The sequence below is a fragment of the Sinocyclocheilus anshuiensis genome, unplaced genomic scaffold (genome assembly GCF_001515605.1).
Source record: "Sinocyclocheilus anshuiensis isolate Anshui unplaced genomic scaffold, SAMN03320099.WGS_v1.1 scaffold478, whole genome shotgun sequence".
Taxonomy (NCBI): Eukaryota; Metazoa; Chordata; class Actinopteri; order Cypriniformes; family Cyprinidae; genus Sinocyclocheilus; species Sinocyclocheilus anshuiensis.
This window is the reverse complement of record NW_015542376.1, coordinates 1,018,498-1,045,116: the sequence shown is the minus strand read 5'-3', so window position 1 is coordinate 1,045,116 and position 26,619 is coordinate 1,018,498. Positions and strand designations below refer to the sequence as shown.

Here is a 26,619-nt window from a genome sequence, read left to right as displayed (position 1 = left end):
GGTCTCATTTATAAAACACTCCGTAGATTTCATCCTAAAAGTGTACACATGCACAAAAGCTAGATTTTGCATACTCACAAAAGTTTTCAGATTTATAAAACCATGAGTACGCCAGAACCTGCGCAAAAATCCCTTTATAAATCCCAGTCAGGGGAAGATTGTGCGTACGTGCATCTCCACCCCGACTCCTCCCCAAAATCACCATATATGGAGCTGACAATGCCTAGTTTTACTATGCATAACCTCATCTGCATATCATTTCAATGCATATTCCCATCCACGTGACACCATATTTAACATTGTTAAAGGTACAAGACATTAAGGAAATATGAGATAAATGCCATTTGTGCCAAAGGCAATTTTTATTGCTAAAAATCATCCAGTATCCTTGTTACGTTTTAGCATAAATATATCAAAATCCATAAAAACAAAACTGTTTAAAATAGTTCTCAGATAAATATTTTATAATAGAGTTGATCTCATTCTTTTCCACTGGCCAAATAGTATTTAACTTGTTTTAAACAATTCAAATCAAATTTAATTTAAGCAGTTTTGCTGATAAGGTGAACATCTTTTAGCTATTTTTAGTCTATATTTATTGCAGTGTAAATAGAATTGTCTGACTCTGCGCATCACTGACAAAGTAGCCTATTTTAAAAAGAAAGCATGCAAATTACCATTTTCTTCAAGTTGTGTCCTTCAAATACAGTGGCATTTTTCATAATGTTGTGGAGATGCCTTCACACGACATCAACACCTCCATGCAGCTGTTGTTTACTTCATTACCTTTCTCGCTCCAGGAAACAGAGTGCGTACGCATGGTCTAGAATGTCCGTACAGTGCGTACATATTTACACCAAGTTTATTTTTTATAAATACCGATATGTGCGTGGAAGATTGCGAAATATGCCCATTTTATGCGTACGTAATGTTTATAAATGAGACCCCTGGTGATTTGAATCAGGTGTGTTAAACAAGAGAGGCATGCAAAATATGCAAGTGGCCGCTTAGGGCCCTGGGGAATCAGGGGGCCCCATCTGATATTGGCGAAATATATTTGGCAAACGCTTCAGTGTGTATTTGTGTTCTGTAAATAAGAGATTCATTGTGCAGTGCAGACAGCTTCATTGATTAACGGAATGTTGTGAGATCGTGATGAACGACAGCTTTTAGTGATTATAGAAGGAGTGCTCTTTGTGCACTTTGTAGGCTGTATAATCTTGTCTGACTGTCTCAGAATGGATATATTAATAAACAAACACAAAACAAAAGTAAAAGTGGCAGACCCTCACGGATGACTGCCGCATAAAACATAACAAAACAACAACATAAATAGTCCAGGCCTGGTCCTCTCTCGTCCTTCACTGTAGTCACTCCTCCTTCCGGAGCTCCTCCGTGGGACTCGAGACCGGTGAGTGGCGCAGGTGTTCATTATCATTTACTCCACCGGCCTCGCTCTGTTCCCATGGCTCTCGGCCCCACCCCACTCTTGACATTCCCCCATCGCAGGCGGGGGGGTACTCACGAGACAGCGCTCTGCCTCCCCCCCCTGGAGGGGGGCTGATCACAGCGGCCGCGGCATAGCTGGGGGTAAGGACAGACGAGGCGAGAGAAAAGGAGACGGAAGGATGAGGAGAGACAGAGAAGAGAGAGGGGAGAAAGGAGAAAAAAAAAAATTTTCCGGACACACTGCTGCTTGGTCCTCAACCACCTGAGAGGCTCTCACTCCTGTTGAGGGCAGCCGGCAGCGAGTCCCCCGTTCCCTGCTCCTCCTCAGACATGCCGGACAGCAGCAGGCTCCAGCCTCCTGGCAAACGGCGCCAACTCCTCTGCTCCCTCTCGGACGGCAGCCACCCCTCCTCGACCCCGGAGCACGGCAGTGAGTCCTCTGTCCCACCTGTTGAACAATCACTCCAGCACCACCACCTCGGTCAGCCACCCTCCACTCCTTCATGCTGGAGATCCTTCACACAAGGATTCCAGAGGCTTGGTGATCTCTTAGATGTAGCACCAGTCTTGCTGCCAGGCAGAGGCTCACAGAACCAGAGGCTTGCCACTTGAGAATCAGGCAGGTACACCAGTCCTGCTTCCAGGCAGTGGGAGTCAGCAGTCAGGAAAACTCAGGACACAGGGCAGGAACGAACACAAGACTCACAGTGAACAAGAAAAGACACAATATGATAACAAGACAAGGCTCTAAGAGGTTAAATGAAACCTGATGCAAAGAACTATGACCAGAAAAAAGAGAAAAATAAAAAAGAAAGAAAACTAGAAATAAATAACTGAAACTTGCAAACAAACAAAAAAGACAAAATAACTAAACTTGCAGGGAACTAGATTTACTAAATGCTAGAGGGGAAATTATTGAATCAAGAAACAAGACTAGGAAGCACAAGGGCTATAAGTAGAACAAGGCTAGAGAAGGGGAAAAAACAAAACACTACAACTAGAAACAAGATCAAATCCACAACTCGAGCAAGAACAATATTTAACTGTAGGCACAGACAGGCAAACAGGAAAGCACCACAACAAACCAGTAAAGACATGAGGGAAAAAGAGCACAATATAAAGGGAGCAGAACACATGAGGATCAGGTGAACACAATCAAGCCAACAAGGACTAGACAGGGGCTGTGTCCAAAATCGCATATTCTCTTGAGTAGGTACGTTTTTGTATTAGTAATTACTTTGCAACCGCAAAAAGAGTACTATATAGTATGAATAAGGGCTGGGTTTTGACACAAATTTTACTATTCAATTCGATTCAGATTCACGAGCTTGAGATTCGATTCGATTCAATATCGATTATTTTGGATATATATCAGGTGAAGTACATGCCAAATTTTCTCGAGGAAAAAAAACTCTCAACTAATGCTGTAAAATATACATGAGAGTCAGTTGGTACTGCATTACTATAATATTGAAGGTTGAAATTAACTGATTTGTATACAAACTCTTAACCTGATAACCTGCTCCCCCCATTTTGGGACTCACAGCTGAAAATGACCTACCTGACTTAAAATGGTAACAGTTCCTGACAACAGTGTGCTACACATACGATTTAGGTATATTTGGAAAGAAGACACTTTAGGCTTTACTATTCATCATCATCTGAGGTCCTCTGAGGGGTTGGCATCATCTCTTCTCAGGTGTTCTGGATCCAGACTGAAGCTTGTGTAAATCCCAGTTACCATGGGATGTCAATCCTGTGGCAAAAACAGAGAAACCAATAGAGACATAATTATAGCTGCTGTTCCAACCAAGCAAAATTTATTAGTTTAACCTGTTAACCTGCTCCCCCCATTTTGGGACTCACAGCTGAAAATGACCTACCTGACTTAAAATGGTAACAGTTCCTGACAACAGTGTGCTACACATACGATTTAGGTATATTTGGAAAGAAGACACTTTAGGCTTTACTATTCATCATCCAGAGTTGATAATGCTCAAAAAGATAAAAAGTTATAGACACCGAAGTGCCTTGTTTTTATTTTTTTATTTCATATACAAATACATGAAATCAGTCCTTGAGCAATCCAGAAAAGTAATGGGTTGAAAGTCACATGTCTCATGAGTTTATATTTAAAATTTTAAGAAGATACCATGAAAAATTAGATTCCTGAAGCCATTTTTCTGAGACTATGTCTAGTCTCCCCCACCCCCTGTTTGTGTGAACCCCTGGCAGGGGGACCCCTGGTGGGCACGGGGGCCCTATGCAACTGATTATATCGCTTATTAGGGTAGGGCCGGCACTGCCTAGTATGAATGTGTGTAGTATGAATGTAATCTGCACATACTACATTCGCCATGTTGTCATTGTCACAGGACCTTCCAGCGTCAGTTGCGTCACGTCAGTGCCATTCATAAATTCTCTCCCGTGGCCTCATGGGATAGTAAAGTGTCCATCTTATGCACACTTCAGAATTACACCGGAAGTAGTAGGTCCGGGTACTTTTTGCCTAAACTTTTATAAGTACTGTAAATTCAGACATACTTATTTGGCCACATACTGTTTTTCGCCTACTATATAGTAGGGAAGTATTTATTTTCGGATGCAGCTAGGACTAAACAAGGGAGCGTGGTAACAGGAAACAAGGAGGTGGGACAAGAGGAGCACATGGCCAACACAAACAAAGCCATGTGCTCAAGCACAAGTCAAACAAAGAAACATTCAACAGTGACAAGACAGACAAGACTATCAGGGCAGGACCCTCACACAAATTACAATGACTTTAAAATGCAAAAAAAAAAAAAGAAAAGGAAATGCTTGGAAATGCCATATCCCTCTGCGCACACACAGAGATTCAGAAATCATTTATAGAATATAATTTTGTTTGTTTGCACCACAGTATATTCTCTAGCTCTCTATTTTGTTGGTCAATGTGTCAATCACAAAATTATCCTGACTGAAGATATTATTCTCAATGACAGGGTGTTTAGATGTCTTAGATTTGTATTTTGTTAACTAAACCAGTGGTTTTCAATCCTGGTCCTTGGGACCCACTGCTCTGCACATTTTGTATGTCTCCTTTATTTAAGACACATGATTCAGATCACCAGCTCATTAGGTGAGAGCTCCATGAACTTAGCTAAGTGTGTCAGATAAGGGAAAATGTGCAGAGCAGTGGGCCCTCAGGACCAGGATTGAAAACCACTGAACTAAACTGTTCCTTGGTCAACCCCAGTGGTCTTTATACATCCAGAACTAAAGAAAGAGACCAACATTCTTGTGAGTATTTATTGAAATATATGATAAACCTGCAAACATTATGATATAAAATACCCCATGACCATATAGTCCATAAAAGAGATATGCAAAATTTCTAAACAACTAAAGGAAACTCAAGACTGAAGCATGTTATTCCTGCCACCCACATGTACAGTAACACTTCCACCAGACCCATTTATTGTGAATGTGTGTCTTATGATTTCTAAGCCATGTCAATATTTTTCTTCATCTGGTTGTTCCACTTTATGTTGTTGTACTGTAACATTCCACTGTACTGTAGACAAATAAAATTATATTCCTGAAGTGCCAAAAAAGTTGATTTGTCATTATGTTTTGATTACCATATAAGTTCGTAAACAGATCAACAAATCATCCGTCCATTCTCCAAACCGTTTGTCCTGTCGGATCACGGATATACTGGAGCCTATCCCAATGTCTCGGGCCGAATTAACAAATCATTGCAGCAAAAATACAAATAAAAAACTGTAATTTACTGTATGTTAATCATTATTTAAAACAAATATTAACAAGTGAAAAGTCTGCAACGAAGACATCGTATATTTGTTAAAAATATAAGATAAATATAATCTGAAAAAAAGAATAATTTAATTGTGATTATTTTTCAGGTAATATCACGTGAAGTTCAGAATTTTTGTTCAATATCAATAGCACAAAGCATTGCAAAAAACATGCAAAATGCAGATGTTCTGACATAGTTTGATAAAACATTAAACATATACTATTTTTTGTGTGTGTGCTGGAATGCTGTCCTTGTCTCTCATGGACTGGTTTTACGATAGTTTCTCAAATGCATGGTGAAGTTGCTGGGAAGTCCTTGTCTCATAAATTCTTTCTGGAGCTGAAACAAGATTTGTTCTCTGTGTACTAATATTTCTGAACTAAATATATCATGACGAGATCTGTTAACAATATTGCCTCTGTTGTTCTCAAACTGATTTATTTATTTTCTCTGTGTGTGTGTAATTGTTGTACAACAAGAAAACAAAAAGTAAAACTGTTATGTTTTACATGACATGTTTCTCACCTGCATAATCACCAGCTCTTCAATTTGAGACTCTGACAGATTCTCCAGACTTGTAACTTTCACTCTAAGCCCCGTCACTGATCAGTAAAAAACAATCAAACAAACAAAAATGGTCAGTAGTGCATAAACACACACACACAAACATCTGGTGATGTTTATATACTGTATGTTGAAAAACACACTTTTTGGAATGAAAACAGCAGTAAAGAGCACATCTATACATGCATATATACATACCATACTTATCTGAATTGATGGGTCAATATGATGTTCATCATGTCCAGCAGAAAGCAAACAGAAGACAGAGCTAGCATTAGTATAAAAATACTGAGTTACATAAACAACAATGGCTTTCATTTTAACAAATCAACAATTTATTACAATGAATTTGCTCTTTTCCCTCAATGTGTATTCTTTTATTTAATTAGAGAGGGTATATTAGCTCACCACTGTAACAGAAGAAAGGCAAACTGGCAAAGCAGCTCTCATCTGTCCACTGGCCAAAGTATTGTAAAGCCACAGCTATGCAGTGTTGAGATCCCCGCTGTCCTGGGACACTTATACCATTATCTGGTTGTGCAGCAATACCTTGAGTCCACGGAAGCCAATATGTGAAGGAAGAGTTGCTCTGATCTGACCACAGTCTGTTTCTGTGCAGACCAATCCATACATGATAATGTGTAACATTCAGTATCTGTTGATGTTTTGTCTCATTCCTCACACTGGCCAGGTCTGTGTATTTCTCTCTGCAGTAGCTCTGAGCTCCAGTCCAGGTCCTATGCTCATATATCCAAACATATTTCTGAGAGCTGTTTCCTGTACCTAAAATAAAACATAATATAATGGATGTGTATAAGTCAATTTATTAATTTCTGATCTAACTTCATACAATGACAATTTTTTACTTGTAACGTCTTACCATCATAGCAAACAAATGTGTAATAATTGTCACATGATGAATCAAACCAGTTTCCATTGGAATCCATGTAAACACACAGTTCATTTACTCTCTTGTTCGGTTCATGATACCAGTTCCTGAAATCTCTCTCTCCTTCCTGATAGAGCTGAAACAAGATTTGTTCTCTGTGTACTAATATTTCTGAACTAAATATATCATGACGAGATCTGTTAACAATATTGCCTCTGTTGTTCTCAAACTGATTTATTTATTTTCTCTGTGTGTGTGTAATTGTTGTACAACAAGAAAACAAAAAGTAAAACTGTTATGTTTTACATGACATGTTTCTCACCTGCATAATCACCAGCTCTTCAATTTGAGACTCTGACAGATTCTCCAGACTTGTAACTTTCACTCTAAGCCCCGTCACTGATCAGTAAAAAACAATCAAACAAACAAAAATGGTCAGTAGTGCATAAACACACACACACAAACATCTGGTGATGTTTATATACTGTATGTTGAAAAACACACTTTTTGGAATGAAAACAGCAGTAAAGAGCACATCTATACATGCATATATACATACCATACTTATCTGAATTGATGGGTCAATATGATGTTCATCATGTCCAGCAGAAAGCAAACAGAAGACAGAGCTAGCATTAGTATAAAAATACTGAGTTACATAAACAACAATGGCTTTCATTTTAACAAATCAACAATTTATTACAATGAATTTGCTCTTTTCCCTCAATGTGTATTCTTTTATTTAATTAGAGAGGGTATATTAGCTCACCACTGTAACAGAAGAAAGGCAAACTGGCAAAGCAGCTCTCATCTGTCCACTGGCCAAAGTATTGTAAAGCCACAGCTATGCAGTGTTGAGATCCCCGCTGTCCTGGGACACTTATACCATTATCTGGTTGTGCAGCAATACCTTGAGTCCACGGAAGCCAATATGTGAAGGAAGAGTTGCTCTGATCTGACCACAGTCTGTTTCTGTGCAGACCAATCCATACATGATAATGTGTAACATTCAGTATCTGTTGATGTTTTGTCTCATTCCTCACACTGGCCAGGTCTGTGTATTTCTCTCTGCAGTAGCTCTGAGCTCCAGTCCAGGTCCTATGCTCATATATCCAAACATATTTCTGAGAGCTGTTTCCTGTACCTAAAATAAAACATAATATAATGGATGTGTATAAGTCAATTTATTAATTTCTGATCTAACTTCATACAATGACAATTTTTTACTTGTAACGTCTTACCATCATAGCAAACAAATGTGTAATAATTGTCACATGATGAATCAAACCAGTTTCCATTGGAATCCATGTAAACACACAGTTCATTTACTCTCTTGTTCGGTTCATGATACCAGTTCCTGAAATCTCTCTCTCCTTCCTGATAGAAATCATTGTCTTCCAGTGACCATCTCCAGCTATTCACATCATCATACATTCCAATCCAGGCTGAATCATTGTAAGTCCCATTAACTGTGTTAATCAGCCTGTTCATTTCCTCCATGTTGTCAATGGTGGCCAGATCAGTGTAATTCTGTCTGCAGTATCTCTGAGCTTCAGTCCAGGTCTTAGACTCATTCACAAAGTGATACTGACGGGATGATGCTAATGCTGTCAAGGTGGGAAAAAAGGGTGAAGATAAAAGTTAAAAAGATAAACGTTAACAAGTTGCATTAATTGCAACATAAAGATTCCTTGTAATGACATGAGATAATGTGCTTGTAAATGTTTACTAATTAACTTATTGAACATTACATAATGATAACATTACATTACAAAATGATAACAGAACATTAGTTGACACAAATTTAAAATGCATAATTTCATTAAACATTCAATTCATAAATGATCCTGCACTTTAAAAAATTGTACAAATAATTTGATCAGATGTTGTGCACTGTTTAACAGCATGTTCATTAATGTACATTTGAATGCTTAGGAATACCATTAAACTATTTGTTTAAACCACTTTACAGACTATGGTTATGAGTTAATGAATCATGTGTCAACATGAATAGTGTATGACGTGCTTAAAATGACTAACATTTTTACAAAATTTGTGATTGTAAATATAAAAGTGCATTAGATCAGTGTTTCCCAACCGGGGTGCCGCGTCTGTCGAGAGCAGGGGTGCCGTGTAAAAAATCATTTTTTAATATGTGTGTGCGCTCCGCTCAGTCGATCCACTCATATACCGTTCATGCTCATCGGAACAGCAAAGTCCACTCAAAAATATTGTGACAAAATTAATTTTGTAGGGTGCCACAAGTTTGTTAAAATTTCCAAAGGGTGCCGCGACTAAAAAAGGTTGGGAAACACTGCATTAGATGATTAGAAAAGCGCATTAGAGAGGTTTAATGGCATTCAAAGCACTTGAGCATTCAAATGCTGTTAATCAGTGTATAACATCTTCAAATTGTTTGTAGATTTTTATAAAGTGCATGATCATATATGAATTGAGTGTGTAACAACATTTGTAACCATTTTAATTTGTTAACTAATGTTCTGTTAATCATTATGTGATATCCAATAAGTTCATTAGTAAACATTTACAAGCACATTATCTCATTTTTTTAGCTATTTGAATATATATTAACTAATGATATATTAAGCATTATATTATGTTTGTTGATGATTAAGGAAAGTTATTACAAAGTATTGCCTTTTTTCGAACATTCAGTAGTTTAATCTTCTAAAAAATGTCAACATCATTTTATTTCTTTTATTAGAGGTGCACAAAATATCACAGACAGCTGAGAGTGTATGTTTCTGGCAAGACTCTATTGGGGTCTAAATGATCTACTCACCGCTGTAGCAAATGAAAGGTGATGCAGTGTTGCAGTTTTCATCTGTCCAGCTCCCAGAGTCACTAAATGACACTGCAGTGCAGTATTCACTGTTTCCAGCATTATCAGGCTGTCCTGTTCTCCAGTTACTGAATGAAGAGTTGCTCTGATCTGACCAAGATCTGGTTCTGTACAGTCCAATCCAAAAATAGTAATAATATGAAAATAATGATTGAAGTTTGAAGTTTTCAGTCTCATTCCTGATACTGATGAGGTCTGTGTGATGTTCTCTGCAGTAACTCTGAGCTGCAGTCCAGTTTTTGTACTGGTTGACAAAAACATAACTTGTACTAGCATTCACTCTTCCTGTGGGGAATATATATGTAGATGTGATATATCTGAGTATCATAAATACTGTATGTTTTTCTTAAAACATTAAAAAATCAATAGCAGTTCTCACCATCATAGTAAACAAAGGGAAGTGTATAGTAGCAAAAGGCTTCATGCCATGTTTCCCGATAATATGACATGTACACACACAGACTCTGTCCACCTGAGTTCACTTGCTGTTGAACAAACCAGCTTTTAAATCCTCCATCAAACATTACGTTTTCCAGAGACCATTTCCAGCTGTTTATATCATCATAGAGACCAATCCAAGCTTTGCCATAGTAAGTTCTGTGTACGCTTTTATAGAGCCCCTTCATTCCCTCCATGTTATCAATGGTGGCCAGATCAGTGTAATTCTGTCTGCAGTATGTCTGAGCTTCGGTCCAGGTCTTAGACTCATTCACAAAGTGATACTGATGGGTGCATGAAGATTGTGTGCAGGTTCCTTTAAGTTTAAAATATAAAACAGGGAAATATGTTTGATTTTTCTCTGCAGAACTGCAATATATAATTAAAAACTATGAAAATTCATTTATTGTGAAGATTTTTTTAAACGTAATAAAAATATTGAATAAAGTAGAAATTATTAAAATCATACCTGTCTATATTAAAGGGGTCATATGATGCTGCTAAAAAGAACATTATTTTGTGTATTTGGTGTAATGAAATGTGTTTATGCGGTTTAAGGTTAAAAAAACACATTGATCAGCTCCAGGCATGACGAAGCAGATATCGCTTTCACAACGAAGCACACAGCGTCTTTACGACATGGCGGCGGAAAAAACTAAACTACAGCGAGAATAAAAGTTATGCCTTCTTCTTTTGCGTGAACATTTGGGCGGCGTTATGCAAATCTTCCCACATAGTGACGTAGGTATGTGGGGGCGTGTTAGAACGAGCCGTTTTAGGTAGGTGTGGCTGACTCTTAACTTTTATAAAGAATATCTCTTTGGATTTGAGACTTTAGTCTTTGCAACTTTACAGATCTTCTTTATGCACCAAAAGCTTGTAACACTCCAAAGAGAAAGGAAAAATTGAAATTGCATCATATGACCCCTTTAATGAACACCTGCTGTTAACAACTTGAAGAACAGCTTTTGCAATGTGCAAATTAAAATATGTGGTAAATGGTTTTAAAATATATAATAATAATAATAATAATTAATATAAATATAAATGAAATCTATACATTGATTAGACATTACAAAAAGTGGTATTAGAAAAACATAAGTGATAAAGAAGAGAGCAAAAATAAACTTACTGTTGTAGCAGATAAAAGTCAAGCTGGCTAAGCAGTTCTCATCAGTCCATCGACCTAAATGACTGAATGATACAGCAGTACAGTGCTGCAAGCCCCACTGGTCATAAACATATTCATGATTATCTGGTTGTTGTGGTGAATAGGGAAGGGCTGGTCTCCAGTCTTCATAATTGGTTTTCTGACCGTTTGACCAAATCCTGTTTCTGTACAGTCCTATCCAGACTCCTCCACCTGCTGTCCAGGATCCTCTGGTTCTCAGTCTGATTTCTCACATTGACAAGATCTGTGTAATGATCTCTGCAGTATCTACGAGCCTCTGACCAGGTTTTCTGATCATTGATTCTGATAAGACTTTGTGTTGCATTCCCTCTACCTGAAGGAATATATATGCATAGAAAAACTTACTGAAAAAAATTATTAATAGATAATAATAATAATAATAATATTAATAATAATGAAATGTCCTTACCACCATAGCAAACAAATGGCAGTGTGTTGTCACATGACATATCATACCATTTACCATTATAATTCATGTAAACACACAGCTGGTTCCCCCCACTGTTGTCCGGTTCATGATACCAGTTTCTGATCTCTCTCTCTCCTTCCTGATAGAAATCATTGTCTTCCAGTGACCATCTCCAGCTGTTCACATCATAATACAGTCCAATCCAGGCTGAACCATTGTAAGTCCCATTAACTTTGTTAATCAGTCTGTTCATTTCCTCCATGTTGTCAATGTTGGCCAGATCAGTGTAATTCTGTCTACAGTATCACTGAGCTTCAGTCCAGGTCTTACTCTCATTCACAAAGTGATACTGACGGGATGATGTCAAAGATGACACTGTGAAGAAAGTGTAAAATGTTAACATTTAAAAAATTTTTACAGTCCTGGCCACTACATAGACATCCACTCACCACTGTAGCAAATTAAAGTAAATATATAATCGCAGTATTCATCAGTCCATTTCCCAGAGTCACTGAATGAGACTACAGTGCAGGATCCAGTGTTATCTGGCTGTCCTGTCCTCCAGTTACTGAATGAAGAGTTGCTCTGATCTGACCAAGATCTGGTTCTGTACAGTCCAATCCACACATAATAATAGTAATAGTTATTCTTTAATAAATCCCGGATCTTCTGGTGTTCAGTCTCATTCCTGATACTGACAAGGTCTGTGTGATGTTCTCTGCAGTAACTCTGAGCTGCAGTCCAGGTTTTGTACTGGTAGACAAACACATAACTAGCACTGGCATTCTGTCTTCCTGAAACATTTAAATACAGTTTTGAACTTTAGTGAGAGTTGATTATTTAAGAATACTTAAATAATTAGTTTTTCAGTGTCCCATACATATTATTAATTAAACTGCTTACCATCATAGCAGATAAAAGTACGATAATTGAAACAGTATGTCGTAAACCATATCCCATTGTCCATATACACACACAGACTTTGTCCTCCATAATTGTCTGGTCCTGGGTCATGCCAGTTCCTGAAGTCTCTCTCTCTCCCACCTTGAAGAAATCACTTTCCTCTAGAGTCCATTTCCAACTGTTCAGATCATCATAGAGTCCAATCCAGGCCAAATCAATGGAATCATCATTCACTGTGTCGATCAACTGGACCGTCTGTTGTTCATTTTCAATGGTGGCCAGATCAGTGTATTTATCTCTACAGTATCTCTGAGCTTCTGCCCAAGTCATGGATTCATTCACAAAGACATACTGATGAGGGACACTCAAGGCGAAGGTGAGAAACCCTATTAAAGAGTTCAAGTTTAGTTTTTTTGAACTTTAGTGAGAGTTGATTATTTAAGAATACTTAAATAATTAGTTTTTCAGTGTCCCATACATATTATTAATTAAACTGCTTACCATCATAGCAGATAAAAGTACGATAATTGAAACAGTATGTCGTAAACCATATCCCATTGTCCATATACACACACAGACTTTGTCCTCCATAATTGTCTGGTCCTGGGTCATGCCAGTTCCTGAAGTCTCTCTCTCTCCCACCTTGAAGAAATCACTTTCCTCTAGAGTCCATTTCCAACTGTTCAGATCATCATAGAGTCCAATCCAGGCCAAATCAATGGAATCATCATTCACTGTGTCGATCAACTGGACCGTCTGTTGTTCATTTTCAATGGTGGCCAGATCAGTGTATTTATCTCTACAGTATCTCTGAGCTTCTGCCCAAGTCATGGATTCATTCACAAAGACATACACACTCAAGACACTCAAGGCGAAGGTGAGAAACCCTATTAAAGAGTTCAAGTTTAGTTTTTCAATTAAAAAAAAAAAAAAAAAACAAAAGTGTCAATTTAAATATCTATATTCTCCAAATGATAAAAAAATTAATTAGTGTAATATTAGTAGCTAGACAATTTCCACAACATACTCTTATACAAAATGTCAGTTTAATTGATGATAAAATGTTTTATGAAAATATTTCTCTTACCCGAAAATAAAAGCAATGGAAACATAGCTGTGGAAAATAGTATACACATGTAAAATCAATCAAATAATTGTATTTATTTTAATGCTTTAAATGCCAGGAGGAAAAGCCATTTTAAAAATGATTAACAATTTATCTTTTGAGTTGAAGCCTTGTCTTTTATCTGGCTGCTTTTGTTTTAAATTATCTTACTCTCTGCATATTTATACTGTTTACAAAATGCAATAATATGAGTACAGACAACCTACATTAATCATTATTTAGCAATCAACAAGAAACAAGAACTGATCAAAATGTATTCAAAAACGGCACATTTTGCATTATTTGCATTAACTGTAATTTGTGTCATTTATTAAACATTTACAATATCTTTAAAAATGGTCAGCAATGTACCTTTTGAGTTGAAGCCTTGTCTTTTATCTTGCTGCTCTTGTTTTAAACTATCTGACTGTCTTCATATGTATACTGTTTACAAAATGTGGGAGGGATCATTTTTATAAACACAACTGACATCAATAAACCTGATGGTTCACATAACTGCTGTACTGAATGTGCAAAAAAAAACATAAACATAAAATCTTCCTCATTCTGCTGTTACATGAAACAAATGCTTTACACAACACTTGACCAAAATCTTTATTCCTTTAGAATAAGAATCGCTTAAATTTTCTGAACTTGTGAGTGCTATGACCATTTAGATCATAAAACAGAGAAACAACATTTCTAAATAACTAACAACTCAAGAATAAATCACATGAGTCTTTCATGCAGCCCATGTTTTGATTTGTCATTATATTTGATCAATCAACAATATCTTAACAAATAAATTAACAAATATAAAATTAAAACGTGTGCCCAGGTGATCAAATCCCTTAAATCTAAGAAAATTGCAACAATGCAATAATATGAGTACAGACAACCTACATTTTCCTACATCTAAAAATAAACAAATGGTTACTATAGTTAAACCGTGGTAACAACAAATTAACCATGGTTTTGCTACAATAACCATAGTTTAACCATGGTATTTGTAGTAAAACTGTGGTTATACAAATGGTAATCAATATGCCAACAAACAAAAAAAACACGAGTAATTTTCTTAAGGGAGAGAAAAATGTAGGTCAAGGGTAGTTTAATGAAACATGAAACCTAAAACCATTTGCTTGTGCAGGAATGCTGTCCTAACCTCTCATAGACCAGTTTTACGACCAGTTTTACTCAAAAGCATTTTCAAGTTGCTGGGAAGTCCTCATCTGATAAATTCTTCCTGAAACTAAAATTTGTGATTTGTTTTCTGTGAGATATTTCTGAGCTATCTATATATATATATATAAACAATTGCTCAGTACTGAACAGTGAACACAGTAAATCAGTGATATGTAAAAAAAAAAAAACACCATTTAGGATTGAAAACAGCAAAAGAGAGCACATTTAGGGTGATCATACAAACATACTTTTTAACAGACGTTAAGTGCAAAAGAAGTACTCTATTATTTTTCACGATAGACATTGTTGCAAAGCAGCTTTACAGAAAATGAATGTTTCTACATTACAATAGGAGTAATTTATCAAAGTGTGTCCATAAGTCAAAGAGATGTCCATATGGCAGACATGTACTATTCTAGGATAGTTAAAATCGTGCAGTTAGTTAATGACATGTATTTAAACAGAAATGGTGAACATGATTAACAGCAATCATTTTATGTTGTGATTAAAATGATAGTAGTTTAAGGAAATGTTGGTAATTTTGTCAACTGGTTCGGGGTTGGCGTCATCTCAGATCTTCATAAGAGGTCCAAAGTTTTGCGACATTAAGTATTGGATTGTAGCATGATAGAAGACGCAAGAGCTAAACCATTTAGGGCCCTATAAGTAAGCAGCAATATTTTGTAATTGATATGGAACTTAGGTATAGGCAGTGGAGAATTTGTAAAATTGGGGTAATATGATCATATTTTCTTGACCTGGTAGGGTCAAAAGAAAACGCACACACTCACACGCACGTCTCTTTCCAGGGCCTGTCTGGGCGAATAACCTGCTCTATCAGCAGCATCTACAACTGAATGGAACAAAAAGTGTTGAACTTGAAAACTGTTTTTGCATGAGTGCACTTGCTGAATGAAGGCGGATTGTATAAAATGGATCAAACAAAAATACGTTGTTTATTAACGAGCTGCAGTTTTATTACATCACGCGCTGACACAACTGCTGTATATTGACGCCAAGGGTCATCAATAAGGTGCATACTGAATCTGGTACATTATTTCTGAGTAACATTGAGAATATCTCTCTATTCATAGGTTTCATGTCACGTCACGCAGTGGTGCGGCCGCCATTTGTAGGACCGAATTGCAATTCCGTCTGTCTGCTGTGCTGTGCTCTGGGCTGTGATAACAGCAAATCACAATGGATTATTTACCAAGAGATGTGGATGTATGGGATTCTTTTGATTCAATATTTCTCGTAAGCATAGATGAGTTTTTACATTTTAGTATTTTAGTTAGCAAGTTCATAATGAAACTTGCAAAAGGTTAAATTTGCGTGCGAGACTGATGATTTGCCAGAAAACTTTCGTTATGCTTCACCTAAAGCTAATAAATCAACAAGATGTTTTTGATCTTTGATCTAAGTACAGTTAGGTGAGTCTAGAATGTTTACGCTGCACTAAACTTTGACGAACAACACTCCGATCGGCAAACAAACAGATGAAGAAGAGGAGGATGACAACGGTCCAGCGCATACAAGGAGAAAGGTTTGTAGTTTTAGTTTCCACATTCTTATTTTTATGAATGTAACTGAATGTAATTACTTCAAGGATGTTAATGTGAAGAGGATTTGTTTGTACTATTAGTTTTATAATTCTATAGAACGTTCTTTTCAAATAACCTGTTAACTAAATAGCCTATATAAGCTAGTTGCAGTGATTTTTACGATGACAATGTACTGCAATCAAATTTAAATGCATCGATATGTCTGAGATCATTTGCAGTAGCTTTGTCCTGCTTTTACAGTTGTTAAATGTAAGCAGACTTATATGTACAGGTGCTCACCACTGCCAAAACAATCTATATAATTAAAATGAAAGTAAACGTTTTGTCTAGGTAACGTTATTAATTTTAAATTAAATATTAATGAACAGTACAGTAGATATAGAAATGCAGCTGTGCTAAGTCTGGCGTGCTGCGCAACGGGCCGAGTCTGGCTTGGATGCCGCAGTGTCGGCAAGTTACGGCTGTCGCATCTGGTCCGGTTGATTCGGCCCAGAATCTGAAAGTGAGTATGCAAGCATCCAGGCCGGGTGCTGCAGATGGATCCGGGACGATGGACAAGTCTGTAGCAGGTGAAAAGTTAACTGAAAATGGCCCGAGTGTACGGAGAGGGATTGTGTATGAGGTAGATGTAAACAGCCTATCAGCAAACATCAAGTTGTTAAGTTTTCCCTAGACTTTAGTGGAGTCAGCAGTTCGCTTGACAGTAAATAAGGATCTAATCCTAAAGTATAATTTTTTTTTAAATGCCATTGTTTTCCGTTGTTGGTGAAGTGTTATTTTGGTTTCCAATTACCAAGGAGAGGCTACGCAAGGTCCTAAAGATGGCGGCCGCAACAAAAAAGTCACGTGACTGAAACCCATGAATATTGTTGCAATACCACCGCCACAACCAATCTGATAGGACTCATGAGAAGAGAAATGATGGGGCTCACGAGAAGTGAGAACTGTCCATCTTGACTGCGCTTATTTCACTGCTTTCCTGACTGCAGCCGTACTCTCGTCTTCTTTCAACTCAAGGCGTTTGGTATCTCACAATGAGTAGTGACAGCTATGCTTTTTGTTTGTATGCAGTATGTTTATCCAGTCATGACACTGTATTTAATTGTATCTCTTGAAAATCTGTGTTTTACATCTTAATTATTTACTACATCCTAATACTTAGTAAAGGAATAATTCACCTAAAAATGAAAACTTTTATTTCATATGGCATCTATGTTCTAAGTCTTGGTAAATAAAACAGCTATGTGCAAAGCAGGGGAATTAGGTCAAACTATTAACAGGAAAGGTTTGTTTTTATGTCCACATTCTTTCTTATTTTTGTATGTGATTTATTTAGTTACATGCGCTTCAGCACCTTACTAGGTAAAACAGGTGCCAGGTTCATTATTGTAATCATTTTTTCATCCTTTTGATTGTACGATACTAAAACTTAAGACCCACAAAACATAGCTTCCTTTCAAAATTTCAAACTTTATTTAACTTTACAGACATGACATTCAGTACCATTGTTATGCATAACTTCAAAACAAACACAAAATCCCCCATCATCTTATATTCATATTTTTCATATTCAGATCATATTGATGTCAAAAATCATTGCTATAAAGAGCATAATGGTATTGTTTTCACCTGTTTTGCCTTTTTATGGAAAACTATTTATTAAACTATGTACAGCTGTACTGTAAGCCCAATTTTCCATCATTTTAATGTTAAATTCAAGCTACATTCATTTTGATACAAAGCCCTTCACTGATTTAATGGACCATTTGAACATCCTCTGTCAGGGCTTGATCTTACGATAGTCTCTTAAATTCATGGTGACGTTGCTGGGAAGTCCGAGCCTCATCAGCTCCTCTTGTAACTGAAAATATATGAGCTTCATGACAATCATGCACTGATTTGATATGTCAGTCATATTGTTTAAGTATCAAATGTATTTATTTAAATTTATTTATTATTCAAATTTAAAAAGTATTTATTGCACTGTTGCCTAGAGTTCTTTTTAAATTAAATGTTTATATAGAAAATTATATGTAGTATCAATAAACTAAATAAAGCATAAAATACAATGTTTATGTAAAAACATGGTAAATATTCAGTACTGTAGGTAAGTGAGTCATATTGACTTTTACTTACCTGTATAATCACAAGCTCTTCAATCTGAGACTCTGATAAATTGTCTAGGCTTGTAACTTCTACTCGCATTCCCATCACTGATAAAAAAAAATAAAAAAAAAACAGGTCAGGTGTTAAAATTAATAATTATTACACCCACACTGTAAAAGATTTTAGAGGTCAAAACTCAAATCTTTATGTTCGCTTGCTACATTGAAAAAAAATTCATTTCAGTTCAGTTTCAGTCTCAATTAAAGCATGTAAACATAAAACTCCAAAACTCCAAGACCTCCAAATTATTTTACAGTGCTTTATTGAAAATAGCAGAAACAAATAGATCACATTTATACTCAAACATACCATACTCATCTGAATAGGTTGATGTGATGTTCAGCAGGTTCAGCAAAAAACAAACAGAAGGCTTGGATTAGCAAAACTTTAGCATGAGTATCATATGTCACACTTATTATGCAGACTTTAGTTTCTTTTTATTTTACAGAATCCACATTTATATCCATATTTTCTTGTTTTTGTGTGTAACAGCCTGATGTTTATTATTTTATTTCATTATAGTATTGTAGGTATATTTGCTCACCACTGTAACAGAAGAAAGGCAAACTGGCAAAGCAGCTCTCATCTGTCCACTGGCCAAAGTATTGTAAAGACACAGCTGTGCAGTGTTGCCATCCCTGCAGTCCTGGGACATTTGCACCATTATCTGGTTGTGCAGCAACCGATGAAGTGTATGGGAGCCAATATGTGAAGGAGGAGCTGCTCTGATCTGACCACAGTCTGTTTCTGTGCAGACCAATCCATACATAATATCCATTATAACGGGTAATGCTCAGTATCTGTTGATGTTCTGTCTCATTCCTCACACTGGCCAGGTCTGTGTATTTCTCTCTGCAGTAGCTCTGAGCTTCAGTCCAGGTCTTAGAGTCATATACCATAATATACTTCTGAGTGGCGTTTTCTCTACCTAAGATAAAAAAAATATAAGTCCATTCATTGGTTAATTCATCTGGCTTTTAAATGCATACATTTATATCTAAAATACACTGACATTTACAATTTGTTTTAAGTTTACAACTTGAACATTGAACATCTTTATAGTATCTGCTTGCATCTACATAACACTCAATAAACCTGATGTTTTTGGGTGGTACATTTGGGTGGTTGAGGCTTTGACTCAGCAACTAGTGTTTTACAAAAAGGAAACTCAAAATGTACATAAAAAAATTCAATTGGAATGTCTTGCCATCATAGCAGACAAATGGGTAAGAATTGTCACATAAATAATCAAACCATTTTCCATTATTATCCATGTAAACACATGGATAATAGTTCATTCCCAGCATTGTTTGGTTCATGATAAAAGTTCCTAAAATCTCTCTCTTCTTCCTGATAGAAATCATTGTCTTCCAGTGAACACTAACCCTAACAATTTAGGATCTTTGACTTTATAAGGAGAAAAAAAATTACTTGCAATGTCTTACCATCGTAGCAAACAAATATTAAATGATATTCACATGATGAATCAAACCAGTTTCCATTATAATCGAAAACACACATTTCATTCCCATTAATGTTGTTCGGTTCATGATACCAGTTCCTGAAATCCCTCTCTTCTTCCTGATAGAAATCATTGTCTTCCAGTGACCATCTCCAGCTATTCACATCATCATACAGTCCAATCCAGGCTGAGCCATTGTAAGTCCCATTAACTGTGTTAATCAGCCTGTTCATTTCCTCCATGTTATCAATGGTGGCCAGATCAGTGTAATTCTGTCTGCAGTATCTCTGAGCTTCAGTCCAGGTCTTAGACTCATTCACAAAGTGATACTCGTGGGATGATGCTAATGCTGTCAGGGCAGAGAAAAATGTAATGATGCAAAAGAAACATGTTTGATCAAGTCACACCTTTATTTTATCAGTACCTTTAATTTGTGATATTCTAATATATCTTATTCTTATTTGTTACTTTGTCTCACTGTTTAAAAAGGTACAGGTTTTTTTTTTTTTTCTTTTTTTTTTCTTCAGGCTAGAGATCTACTCACCGCTGTAGCAAATGAAAGGTAATGCAGTGTTGCAGTTTTCATCTGTCCAGTTCCCAGAGTCACTAAATGACACTGCAGTGCAGTATTCACTGTTTCCAGCATTATCTGGCTGTCCTGTTCTCCAGTTACTGAATGATGAGTTGCTCTGATCTGACCAAGATCTGGTTCTGTACAGTCCAATCCAAAAAACTGAAGAATATGGAATTAATGACTGGACCCTGTAGTTTTCAGTCTCATTCCTGATACTGATGAGGTCTGTGTGATGTTCTCTGCAGTAACTCTGAGCTTCAGTCCAACTAATCAAGAGAGCCAAACTACTAGTGTGAACGCACCATAAGACAGACTTCTCTGACACAAAGTGATACTGATGAGAAGATACCAAAAATGACACTGTGGATAAAGTGGCCAGTATTAGTGTTAATTAATAATATTGCCCATTAAGACAGACATCTACTCACCACTGTAGCAAATGAAAGGTAATGCAGTGTTGCAGTTTTCATCTGTCCAGCTCCCAGAGTCACTAAATGACACTGCAGTGCAGTATTCACTGTTTCCAGCATTATCAGGCTGTCCTGTTCTCCAGTTACTGAATGATGAGTTGCTCTGATCTGACCAAGATCTGGTTCTGTACAGTCCAATCCAAAAAACTGAAGAATATGGAATTAATGACTGGACCCTGTAGTTTTCAGTCTCATTCCTGATACTGATGAGGTCTGTGTGATGTTCTCTGCAGTAACTCTGAGCTTCAGTCCAGGTTTTGTACTGGTAAACAAACACATAACTTGTACTAGCATTCACTCTTCCTGTGGGAAGCAATTTAAATATGTGATATATCATGTAATCATAAATATTTTGTTCTAATTCTTTAAGAGACCAACAGCAGTTCTCACCATCATAGCAAACAAAAGGATATCTATTGGAGCAAAAGGCTTCACTCCATGTTCCCCGATAATATGACATGTACACACACAGACTCTGTCCACCTGAGTTCACTTGCTGTTGAACAAACCAGCTTTTAAATCCTCCCTCTAATGCTGAATTATCTAGAGACCATCTCCAGCTGTTCAGATCTTCATAGAGTCCAATCCAAGTTGATCCAAAGTAAGTGCCACGTACTGTTTTAATGAGCCTGCTCATTTCCTCCATGTTATCAATGGTGGCCAGATCAGTGTAATTCTGTCTGCAGTATCTCTGAGCTTCAGTCCAGGTCTTAGATTCATTCACAAAGTGATACTGACGAGTACATGAATATTGTGTGCAGGTTCCTGTGAATTGTTTTACAGCACAGAAAAAAAAAATAGTTGCCATGAGCTGGTCGCTGATGTACCAATAAATCATGATATTGTGAATAAATTGGCATTGTACAAATTAGTAGTTAATTAATTATTTTCCTGTCATGATTGCATACCAAATACAATGGATTATATCTGTCCAAATTAAATCTTTCATGTTGGAGAAAGGTGATAAAAGTCTTTCTCATTCCTGCTAAATAATGGCATCCAATAAAGCAAGTGAACTTACTGCTGTAGCAGAAGAAAGGCATGCTGGATACACAGATCTCATCTGTCCATCGGCCTGAATATCTGAATGACACTGCAGTGCAGTGCTGGTATCCATATGCATCAGCGTAGTTAACAACATTATCTGGTTGCGCCGGTAACCCAGGAATTTGCGGCCTCCAGTTTTGATAATTGGTATTCTGACTGTTTGACCAAATCCTGTTTCTGTACAGGCCAATCCAGACTCCTCTACCTGCTGTCTCAAGGATCCTCTGGTTCTCAGTCTGATTTCTCACATTGGCGAGATCTGTGTAATGTTCTCTGCAGTATCTACGAGCCTCTGACCAGGTTTCCCAGTTATAGATTACGATGTAACTCTCTGTGGCGGTCTCTCTACCTGAGATATGAAATGCCAAATGTATATGCGCATTAGCTCTCACTGAAATAAAATATCTAATTTATAAAAAAAAAAAAAAAAGTCCTTACCATCATAGCAAACAAATGGCAGTGTGTTGTCACATGACATATCATACCATTTTCCATTACTCATGTAAACACACAGCTGGTTCCCTCCACTGTTGTCCGGTTCATGATACCAGTTCCTGAAATCTCTCTCTCCTTCCTGATAGAAATCATTGTCTTCCAGTGACCATCTCCAGCTATTCACATCATCATACTCTCCAATCCAGGCTGAATCATTGTAAGTCCCATTAACTGTGTTAATCAGCCTGTTCATTTCCTCCATATTATCAATGGTGGCCAGATCAGTGTAATTCTGTCTGCAGTATCTCTGAGCTTCAGTCCAGGTCTTACTCTCATTCACAAAGTGATACTGACGAGATGATGCTAATGCTGTCAATAGAGGAAACAAATTAAGTTTTGTGTGTGTGTGTGTGTGTGTGTGTGTGTGTGTGTGTATGTGTTAAATATATCAAAGTATCCTAAATATTTCTAATGAATTCAGTGGAGTCCAAAATATGAGACCACTACCAAAGATTTAGCATTTTTTACATTTAACGAAATCTTTACTATAAATTATATGCTAAGCATTGAGTGAAAAGTTGGATTAAAAAATGGACACAAATTTCAAAATCTGTAGTATTTAGTTTTTCTTCCTTTGCTGTAATGACATCAGCCATCAAACTACATGTACTTCTCACATTTGTGTTAAAGTTTATGATCATGTTCTCCAACATGATTTCAGATGATTCAAAAAGCATATGCTTTTTGTACCAAGGAGTTCACTTGATCAGTGTCACAAATTTGCTTATTTGATCAATGGCTGAATTTTTAATATTTAACATCGTTACATTTATTTTACATTTGTAAGTTCCAAAAGCTTAGTTTATTTGCAGGTTTAGATTAGACTTTGAAACCCAGATTTCCAATATAGTTTTAGACTCTTTAACCTCATTAAACTGTACTTTTTTGCAATTTATATGATCACATTGAGGCAATATCGGATAGATGTCATGAATTACTATCTAAGCTAGAAAATGTTAAAGACAGTGAAAAATATGTTCACCCAACAATGAAAATTCTGTCATCTTTTACTCTCCCTAATGTTGTTACAAAACTGTATTAATTTATTTATTCTGTAGAACATCAAAGAAGATATTTTGAGATTTTTCCATTTCATAGAAGATAGAAATGCATACAGATTTGGAATGACATGAGGGTGAATAAATGATGACAGAATTAATATTTTTGGCTGAACTATTATATATTATATTATATTAACCTCTTAAAGGGCCATTCACATCAAGAATGATAACTATAATGGTAACTATATTAGTGTCCACACCAATGAATGATAAAATTCTGTTTTTATAAGCACGCTGCAGTTATGTTGTCTGCCACTTTAAATGCTCAAGCTTTTTAAAGTAAAGTGAATTCTGATTGGCTAATTGTCAAAGTTTTTATCATCTATCAGCTGGAAAAATCATTCTAAAAGTGATTCCAACAATATCGTTCCTTATCAATGCTATAGTTGTGCTGTGAACTTTATAGTTTGTATAGGTGTGATGTGTATCTTTATCGCTTTTGTCACAGTTATCGTCCTTGGTGTGAACAGCCTGTAAGATCTACTCACCACTGTGGCAAAAGAAAGGAAATGCATAATTGCAGTTTTCATCCATCCATTTCCCAGAGTCTCTAAATGAGACTACAGTGCAGGATCCTGCAGTATCTGGTTGCCATGTGCTCCAGTAAGTAAATGAAGAGTTGCTCTGATCTGACCAAGATCTGGTTTTGTACAGTCCAATCCAAACATTGTGATAATAATAATAATGATAATTTCGTAATAAATACTGGATCATCTGGTGTTCAGTCTCATTCCTGATACTGATGAGGTCTGTGTGATGTTCTCTGCAGTAACTCTGAGCTTCAGTCCAGTTTTTGTACTGGTAAATGAAAACATAAGTTGCACTGGCATTTTCTCTTCCTGAAAAATATGAATATCATATTTAGTTCAGAGAAAGGATGGTTTAGTTGTTTTCAATTTTGTTCACCATCTTACGCATTTTAATAGAATAGCTCACCATCATAGCAGACCGTAAGATAAAATGAATTGGAGCAGCTTGCTGCATACCATATCCCATTATTCATATACACACACAGACTTTGTCCTCCAGAATTGCCTGGTCCTTGGTCATACCAGTTCCTGAAGTTTTTCTCTCCAACCTTGAAGAAATCACTGTCCTCTAGAGTCCATTTCCAACTGTTCAGATCATCATAGAGTCCAATCCAGGCCAAATCAATGGAATCATCTTTCACTGTGTTGATCAACTGGACCGTCTGTTGTTCATTTTCAATGGTGGCCAGATCAGTGTATTTATCTCTACAGTATCTCTGAGCTTCTGCCCAAGTCTTGGACTCATTTACAAAGACATACTGAGGGGCACACAGTGTGAGGGTAAAGAAACCTGTTGAAAACACAAAAGTTGCCTTATGTTGCGATCACATGACCACATCACATGATACTATCTCAGTTATGTCCATTATCAGATACTAGAGGCCCTGTCTCAAATCATCTGAGTCCACACTTTCATGAAGTTATGCTGCTTTGACTGCCGGGTAAAAGTCTGCTGTGGAGCTAGCCTTAGTCTGGGCTCGGCAGAAGTGCACATCGAGGGCGCACAGGGCCACAAAGGGGGCATTCGCGAGCACCCTTCTGAAAGCTAACATGACGAATGGGACACTATACGGTCTCATCGACTTAATGGACACGCGCACACGGCAGCCATTGGAAGTCTGCAAGAAAGTCCATTTCTATAATGGCAATGATAATTGACCATTAATTACCCTGATAGGTAATCAATATAAGGTCCAAACCACCATAAACCAAAAATATTTATCTATAAGATATACAGATACACCACTGTGACTCTCAAAATGACCTGTATGTTTAAAAGAAGACAATAAAGAAAAATCTCTTTCTTTAATGTGAAAAGGTGTTCAAATATGAGGTCAAAACTCCCCACTATTTTTAATTCCTTCCTTGGCCATAACAAGTGTTTTGTCTAGATCTGCAACCACACATTAACCTTATTTTATATAATATAAATATAATGCATAATATTTTGACTTGACGGCCCTAACATTAAATATTAATTAGAGTTGTATGTCTTTTAGTTCATATGTGTTATCTTTGATCCCATTTATGTGCTAATACCTCCTAAGGTTGATCAAATTAACTTTTAGAAAAAAAAGCAACACATTTAACAGACACTCTTAAAAGAAATACTGGAAATATTATTGACTCCAGTGGTTGCTTTTACACTAAATTGTAGCAGAGATGTTTTTTAACTTCTTTAAAATGGCTTCTATTGGTTACTTTTGGACTGGAAAATTAAGGAAATTACATTACACATAAGCCAAATAGTTGTAACTGCACTGGCACATGTGACAAATTAACAAGAAAGAGCAGCAGTAGTTCCGGTAGCTCAGTAATGATTTAAGATTTACAATGGAGGAATTACAAACAGGAATTGCCCATTCTGAAGACAATAAATTAATAACTGGGAATTTTATTAAGCTGACTAATCTCAAACTGCACTGATTTTTATCTAACAAAATGATCTCTAGAATGAGAATTGTGCCTTCATACCTCCTGCTACTAACTAGTAAATCATGTTTATGGCTGACTTAACTAAAGCTATTTGTTTTTTAAGAAATTATATGATATGTCCAATTCCAACTTGTGTTTCAATATGTCACAGAAAAGAAAACTTCTCTCATCAAGCCAAGAATAACCTGCACATTTTTATTATGCAACTTCTTCCTGAATTACCAATGGGTGCCATGATCGCTGGCTACTGTTTACTGGCTTCTGTTTTCCATGTCCAGTCTAAATTAAGCTGGTAAAATGTGAAACAAGCAGGAATGCATGCTAGGAACTTGTGCAAAGTTGTTCACTGTAAAATGGTTGGTTGGACCATTTGGACACATTTTAGACAAAAGGTCAACAAAACAACTTTTGCATGACTAGAATATTCTTGCTCAGTTCACACAAAATAACAAACTAAATAATATAAAAGAAAAACATGAAAAAAAAATAGATAGAATGTATATATATATATATATATA

At 36.6% G+C, this 26,619-nt stretch overlaps 1 pseudogene; it reads right to left on the bottom strand.

Annotated features, from left to right (window-relative positions):
• Positions 1 to 3,199: 3,199 nt before the first annotated feature.
• The window catches only part of LOC107692315 (lymphocyte antigen 75-like), a 25,418-nt pseudogene continuing 1,998 nt past the window's right edge, over positions 3,200 to 26,619 (bottom strand).